This window comes from Prionailurus bengalensis, chromosome A3 (assembly GCF_016509475.1).
Source record: "Prionailurus bengalensis isolate Pbe53 chromosome A3, Fcat_Pben_1.1_paternal_pri, whole genome shotgun sequence".
Taxonomy (NCBI): Eukaryota; Metazoa; Chordata; class Mammalia; order Carnivora; family Felidae; genus Prionailurus; species Prionailurus bengalensis.
Window position 1 is genome coordinate 81,612,793 of NC_057354.1, and position 8,136 is coordinate 81,620,928.

Here is an 8,136-nt window from a genome sequence, read left to right on the forward strand (position 1 = left end):
CTTCCACTCAATGACCCACTCATGTGTCACTCAGGACAGTTTATCTCTGAATTCCAAAGGCATGCCTTCCAGCAAGCATCAAGGAAAATTTCAATATACAGTCTCATGACCACAAATGAAAAATACTTTGAAGACACAATAAACTTTCCATTTATTCATCCAATCTCTATTTAGAACCAGGACCACGAATTATATATTTATACAAAAAAAAAAATCCTTAATATACATAATATATGAATAAAAAGCCTGGCTTTTGAACGAGACTTAATTATATCCTAAAAATATCCACTCCATATTATCCAAACTCATGATATTCCCTACAAAACAAACAAACAAACATCTAAATAAAATGTTGACATGGAGCTAATATGGCTCAGTGTTTTCTAATCCAACGCTTTCACAAAGGGAAATACAGGATTCTGGTTACATATTGGCAGTTTTATTTAAATTATCTTAATATATTTTTATTAAAATACTAATCTAAAAATTTTTTAACCTAAAATCACTTCATAATATACTATACAAAATGATATTTTTTTAATTCTTGGGAAGTGGAATTGTTCTGTGAAAATCAGTTCTTGAGTTAAAAAAAAAGTGAAGAGTAGATTCAGTGCTTGTATTTTCTAGGTGAATAAATCGACCCAGCTAAGAGAAGTGGCCTGTCCAAGGTCACTCAGTTAGTGGCATGGCCAGACCAATTTCCCTGAACCTTGATGCCTCCTGATAATACAGCAAGTTATTTCACTTTCATGCTAAAAACAAATCAGAAATGTTGCACAACTCAAATTTCTATTTTCCTAAACATGTGTAGTAACTTTTATCTACTGTTGAAGGCTTTCCCTCCTATCCCTTACCCCTGATTAAAGGGATACAACATTTATAACAAATTTATGCACAATATTTAGGTTCCCTATTCCATTATGTGCAATGAAAAAAATGCTATTAAAAAATAAAGATCACAAAGAGGAATACACAAATAAGAACTTTAAAGAAAAGAAAAGAAAAGAAAAGACTAGGTCTTACTCTTTCTCTGCTTTTTCCACTTTTTCTTTTTTTTCTTAGCAATGCTTATCTGTTTCTGGGGTACCAGCCTCTTGAATTGTTTGACAGGGGCCTCCTCCTCCAGGAACACATCTACATTGACATCATCTTCTTTCTTCTTCTTCCCCTCCTCTTCCTAGGATAGATCTGAAATGTTGTAACATTCCTGGCCACTCAGCAACACAGATCTAGAGCCAGCTTGAGAGCCAGCTCAGATCCTATCATGATAACCATGGCTAGGACAGAGGCCTCAAGTAGGGCAATGGTGATGGTCTTCTTCTTCTGGTCCTCTGGGGTTGCTGGGGCAGAATCCCCATGAGGTTCACTTCTTCTTGGGCTTTCTCCCACAAGCAAATCATACTAAGCAACAATTCACAGTCATGTGTCCCCTCTTTCTGGGGTTTGAAGGTCTAAGTCCACTTCTATTGGTTTAGCTCACAGCCCCAGAGCATGGCTGCTACCTCCTGTTTGGCTGTGCTGTTAGTGCTGCTGAGCCCGGATATGGAAGGCAGCAAAAATGAATATGATCTAACTTTTGTCTTCAGACAAGCTTGCAGTCTAATGAAGAATTCAGACATGTAATCCTATGGTATAGGTAAGTGAAAGAAAAGGGACTAGAGAGAGAAGGGTTAAGATATCAGAAGAAGGTCACAGGAAGACTACTTGCTTGGTTTAAAGCAGAGTCTTATGCATGGACCAGTGGTGATTTTTTCGCTAAGACTATGGAGAGCATTAAAGTGCAGGTAAACTGCAGAAATAGGTGGGAATGTTACATGGGCCTGTGAACCAAATCCCCACTCTCCAGGAAAAAAATGAGGAAAGAAGGGAGCTAATTAAGGCTTCACGTTTTTGTTTTTATGGTGTATAGATCCTGTCACAAGAAAGTGCAGGCCAATTCCAAGAAACTTGAGAATATATGAAGAGAAGCTATTGTTATGCAATTTATCGCTATAATGGCATCATTTGGAGGGAAAAACAGAGCATTTAAAATATATAAAAAACGAGCAAGATAAAAAGGTATGAAAACCCACAAAATAAAAGTGGGACATGAAGGGGAGTGCAATAACACTGAAAATGTAAAGTATAGAATGGGTACACACTCTGAAAGGGAAGAAAATGCAACAATTGAAGATCGCGCTTCAAATTTCACCCATCTGAGAGGAAAGAGCAAATTCTGCTAAAGAAAGGTGAATTGTAAGTGAAATATCTTTCCAGAAGATATAAGGAAGGATCATCAGTGGAATGTAAGGACTGAGGATCTAAAAAGTATGATAGGAAATTATCAAAGGACTATTAAAGGAGATGTACATTTATAAAAGAATAAATAATGGTATTTATATACCATTTATATATCATTTAATAATGAGTATTAAAATAATCTTTCAAAGCCTACAGGTAATAAAAGAATAAGTATAATAAATACAGTTTATATTAAATATAATATAAACCAGAAATATCTTACAAAACATTTAACAAACAATGGTTCTACAATAAAAATGTTCAGAATAGGGACAGCAACTACCACTGCATGGGCTATAACTAAATATTTTTGGAGTCACTTAGCAAAGATTAGGGGAAAGGAAGAAGTAGATTATAGTTTTAAAGAAAAAATATATGGGTCTTATTCAGAAAAAGGAGATAGATGAAGAAAAAAGTCAGCATCTTAAAAATAAAGACTCAGAAAACAGAACAGAAACATAAAGAACTATGTATATACAAAAAGTCAGAAGAATTGGTCATATTTGGGTAAAAGATATTAGAAAGAGTAGAGTAAAGCAAACAGAGTCAGAGAAATACCAAGAGAAATCCACAGCACTTATAAGAAATGGAATGTTTTTGCTCTCATTATGGATGAACAATTTTAAATAAGTGTAAAACATAAGTACAGTTAGAAATAAAACATGAGGAATAAATGAGCTAATGAGGGTAAATGTGCTTGAGAAATTATAAGCCAATATACAAATAAAAGGTTTTATTTCACCCTAATGTAATAGCTGTGGGCATTCATCTTCAGTGCAGAGGAATAGGGAAGAAGCATTTAGCAGATCTCTTGCTCAGTTACCATAAAACCTATGACCCCTGAGAGCAAGTATGCTGAAGACCGTGCTTCTCAGTGACTACCATCTTTCTCCTCTTGAATGCTGGCTAGACAAAACCTCTGGAAAACCTCCTTGTTGAGCAATCTTCAACTGGTATTTTTTAACACTGAGATACAATTCACATACTATACTAGTCACCCCTTTTAAAAGTGTACAATTTAGTGGTTTTTAGTATATTCACAAAGTTAGGCAACCATCACGACTCTAATTCCAAACATTTTCATCACTTCAAAATATAAACCCCATAGCCATCAGCCGTCACTCTCATTTCCTCTTCCTCCAGCCGCTGGCAGCCAATAAGCTACCTTCTGTCTCCATGGATTTGCCTGTTCTGGAGATTTCATATAAATGGAATCATACAATATGTGGTTTTGGTGCCTGGCTTCTTTCACTAAACATAATGTTTTCAAGGTTCATTCATGTCGTAGCATTTACCAGACCTGTTTATGACTGAATAGTATTCCATTGTATAGGTATGCCACATTTCAACCATTCATCAGTGGATGGGCATTTCCAATTATTACTACTTTTTCAAGTTTGTTGATATTTGGTAATTATTTTTACATGCACATAGGTATATTTCAAGTATGTGGTGTGGAGTTCTGAAGATTAATTTCAAGATACAAAACTGTCTAAAAATTGGCAAACATCATACAAAGAAAGTACAGAAGTGAATAACGTGGTTTATATATATGTTACACTATATATTTTGTAGATATGTATATTTATATAAATATATAGCCACTTTAACATATATGTGTGTCTATACGTATTATGAGCACTGTCTTGTGACTGGTCATCTGACTGTTTCCACTTGGGTGCAGATTTTCCATTGAGTGGCTACTCTTTGCCCCTTTCTCCCCCAAAACCAAGGTCATGACTTTTCTCGATGGCCCACATGTAGCAGTCTTTAAGTAAATTCTTCACCTCACTGGATTAAAACTTGTATGTACCATCCACAGAGTTAGTGTTGATCTTTCTCATAGAGTTGCATCAGCTTTAACAAACATTTGAACATCACAGTACACAAATCATGTGAACCTAAACCACTTTTGGAAGCTGACTGCAGCACAGCTTGAAGGAAGGGAACTGGATATTACTTGCTACATCTGTAGTTTAAGTTATTATACCTTTCTCATTTTTCTTTTTCTCCTATTTTTTCTCACTGAAACCAGACAAGCTGAGAAATTATGAGATGAAGAGAGAGATAACAAATAAGCGGAGAAATTCATAATTTAAAAAATGCCCCATGAGTGGTTTTAACTGGGTTGAAGGAGTTTGGATAAGTTCAAATTTCCATGGTATCTCTGATACTATTTATTCATTCAACAACCCTTTGTGGAAAAACCACTATGTGCCAGGTACCTTGAGGAGTATAAATATGGAACAGATATTCTCTGACTTCATGAAACTGATTATCTAGTGAGAAAGATAAGATATGAACATAAATATCTATAATATAGAGTACAAAGTGATAACCGCTATGAAAGAGATGCAGATAAGTTGCCATAAGAGTTCAGAAAAAAAGAGGTTGTCTGCAGCTGAAAGAGACCAAGAAAAGCTGGGAGCAGGATCTTGGCCTTAAATGTTAAGAATAGGTAGAATATGAACAGGTGGAAACGAGAAGCAAGAACCACAGGGACAAAGGCACAGGGCCAGAACATTTGTGGATATGTAAAGAAAGAGGAAGAAGCTTGAAAGTCTGTGGTAAATGGAGTAATGGGCCACAGGATTGGGAAGCTAGGTTGAGTCAGATGGTAAAGGAAGGACTTTGGCTACCTTGAGTTTGTTTTATACGGTGGTGAACAGAGACCTATTAAGGTTTCTGGGTAGGAAAGTAATGTGAGAAAAACTGTACTTGGGAATAATCAGTTAACCCACATATAAAATCATGTAAAAAAGGGAAGGGAAGGGAAGGGAAGGGAAGGGAAGGGAAGGGAAGGGAAGGGAAGGGAAGGGAAGGGAAGGGAAGGGAAGGGCAGGGCAGGGCAGGGCAGGGCAGGGCAGGGAAGGGAAGGGAAGGGCAGGGCAGGGCAGGGCAGGGAAGGGAAGGGCAGGGCAGGGCAGGGCAGGGCAGGGCAGGGCAGGGCAGGGCAGGGAAGGGAAGGGAAGGGAAGGGAAGGGAAGGGAAAGGTAGGAGCCAGAAGGAGGAGCATCAAGGAAAGAAGCATCATGAACGGAATTGAATAAATGTTTTATATTCCTGTTAGCAATTTGTATTCCAGGAAACTAAATTCTGTAAAGTTAATACAGAAACAAGCCTTCGATTGACTGGTAACAATATCGGTCACTTGTACCCAAAGGTACACAGAAAATTACTCCAGCTCTTTATAAAGAAGAAATCTGTAATATCAATAGCCTCTGAGAGTCCTCTCACAGCAAAACTTCCTTTCAGATACCTGATCCATCATTAGGATTCTGCAGGGAGAGTTCTCTTAATCTACAGGTTAAGGAATGCAGAATTCTACCCACAGAACTCTGCTCTGATCATAGAACTCCATCCCATTTGCCTACCTCCAATTTGACCAATAGTTAAACTGAGCCCCATCGTAGAAACTGACTTGTCTGGGGAGACATGGCTGGTTAAGGGTCACATCTCCTGATCTACTGTAGATGTTCTGGGTTGGTTAGAACTGAAGTATCAAGCTAAAGTGACTCTTAGTTTGCTTGGGCTTAACAAGTTGGTTTCAAATAAATAGAAATCAAGGGGGGAAAAAGTATGGCTCTATTAGAAAATTAAAAATCTGCAAGGTATTGCTATCTCGTTGGAATACTGACATACCACATGCCTTGCTCGTTAGGTATCATAAAACACCAAGTTAAATGCAGTGTAGCAACTGCTTGACTCTTTTTGGAAAATTCTGGTTAACTCAGGGGAAATTCCTTAGGTCTTACCAACACTTGTGGTCTCCAAACTCCCAAACGTGTGTGTGTGTGTGTGTGTGTGTGTGTGTGTGTGTGTGTGAGAGAGAGAGAGAGAGAGAGAGAGAGAGAGAGAGAGAGAGAGAGAGATGGAGAGAGAGAGTAGAATAACAAATATGTTTTTAATAAACTTCAGTTTGGGATTTCAGAAAGTAATGGAAAATCTGCAGGCTATAAGCATTACAGAAATGAAAGAAAAGGGCATCAATCTCTCAAAATTCTGGCAGGAAAGGAGTGGCTGCTTCCAAAGTCCTTTTTCCTTTGCAATAAGCTGGCCACTGGTGCCAAAGAATAGCTCATCAGCAATGTTGTTTCATTTTATAGGGATGTTTTGAGACAGGGGAAAAAATTAGGAATGTGTGCTGTGATTTTTTTTAAACCTCATGTCCCAAAGCCTATAATAATCTTCCTGCTTTTTATTTTAAAAAAGGAAACCAAATGTTCAAAATCTGATACTTGTGTCTACCATGTTCACTGCAGGCACATTACCTTAACTTTATCACAAGAAGCAACATGTAGTTCTTTAAATGTTGCCAAGACAGAAAAACAAAAAGTCATAGGTTCCCTTAAGGATTCCATGTTTTCCTATGTGTAATTTATGTTACACATAGTAACAACCACAGCTACAAAAATCTTATTTCCCTGTCTCTGCTGGGGGGATATCCTCTACCTCCACTAGGTCAAGGTGCTCAGGGATGTGAGCCTGGGTGCTCCAAGAACAGTTCTCTCAGCTGCCAAACTGTGTTCACAATTCTCCTTACCTGATACAAGCAGCTAGCTGCTGCCAGTCCTCCAAACCGTGTCATCACTGCCCACCAAAGGTACCACCACCATCGTTGCAGCTGCTGACATGTGCAAGGGGTCCAACTTTCAGGGCATCAGAAGTTTTGAGGGTCCTGGTGCCAACACTGCTGCCGTCCTCGTGTCCTAAGAAGATGAGCAAAAAATAGTTCCTTTAGCCTTTACTAGGTCTTATATTACAGTCACCCTGGAGTCACAGGGCTCAGGGACAGATTAGGTAGATGTTCAACAGCTATTTGTTGAAAGAATGAAGGAGTCCACCAGGCTGGGCTACAAACAATCTAAGTGGAAGACACCATGTTGTACACAGACATGTTCAATCTCATCTGTTTGTCCTTAATCCAACCTCTGTACCTTGGTTCTTTCTTCCACTTGGGATTAGTTCATGGAGCAACCTGACTTGTCTTATAAATAGAATTCCAGAAGGCCTATCACAATCAGACCCTAGGTATGCCTAGATAGGTCTCAGTCCTGGGGAGAATAAAACTTAATTTCAACATACCATCTGTCTTTATCTTAGAAAAGGGAAATACAGAACTGATAGAGTTATACAAATTCATTTGATTCTCATCAGGAGCTATAAATTGGTAGCCTATGGTCAAATCTGGCCAGAAGATTTTTTTAAGTCCACATATTTAAAAAAAAAAAAAGAGAGAGAAAGAGAATACATCTAGATTGGTGGTTCTCATACAGGAACATGGATCAGAATCAAGCTTGTTAAAACTCAGATTACTGGGCTCCACCCCCACAGTTTCTGACTCAGTAGATCTGGGGTGGGGCCCAATACTAGTTCCTGATGTGTCTGGTCTGAACCTACTCTGGTTCTCGGTTAGGGGTTGCCGTTCTATAGTTTTTCCAGACCTCACCACCAAATACCACTGTATTTCATCTGGCCTGCTTTACTCATTTGCATTACCTGCCTGGCCCTTGGGTTTGAAAGCTCTGTGAATCTTAATATTTCCGATGAAAACCTCTTTACAGCCCGACTCACAGACATGATTGTATTACCCACATTGTTTCATTTATAATACTTGGTGTATCTACAATCTCACAACAAAATGTTCAGTAAATGTTTTTGGTTTTGTTTTGTTTTTACTCAGGATCTATTATTATTACTATTAATTATTATTATTATTACTATGATGGCTACTATTGACAGTTGATTGTTCTTGAGATTACCACCACCTCTTCCCCCATGCATATAGATTTGCTTGAGATCGGCTCAATCCAGAAGTGGAAAATGCTTATGACAAATGACAAAGCAATTTAGTTT

General features: G+C 38.1%; 1 pseudogene; it reads right to left on the reverse strand.

Moving 5' to 3' along the window:
- Positions 1-276: 276 nt before the first annotated feature.
- On the reverse strand, positions 277-1,619 carry LOC122467080 (annotated as a pseudogene).
- Between the last annotated feature and the right edge of the window lie 6,517 nt (positions 1,620-8,136).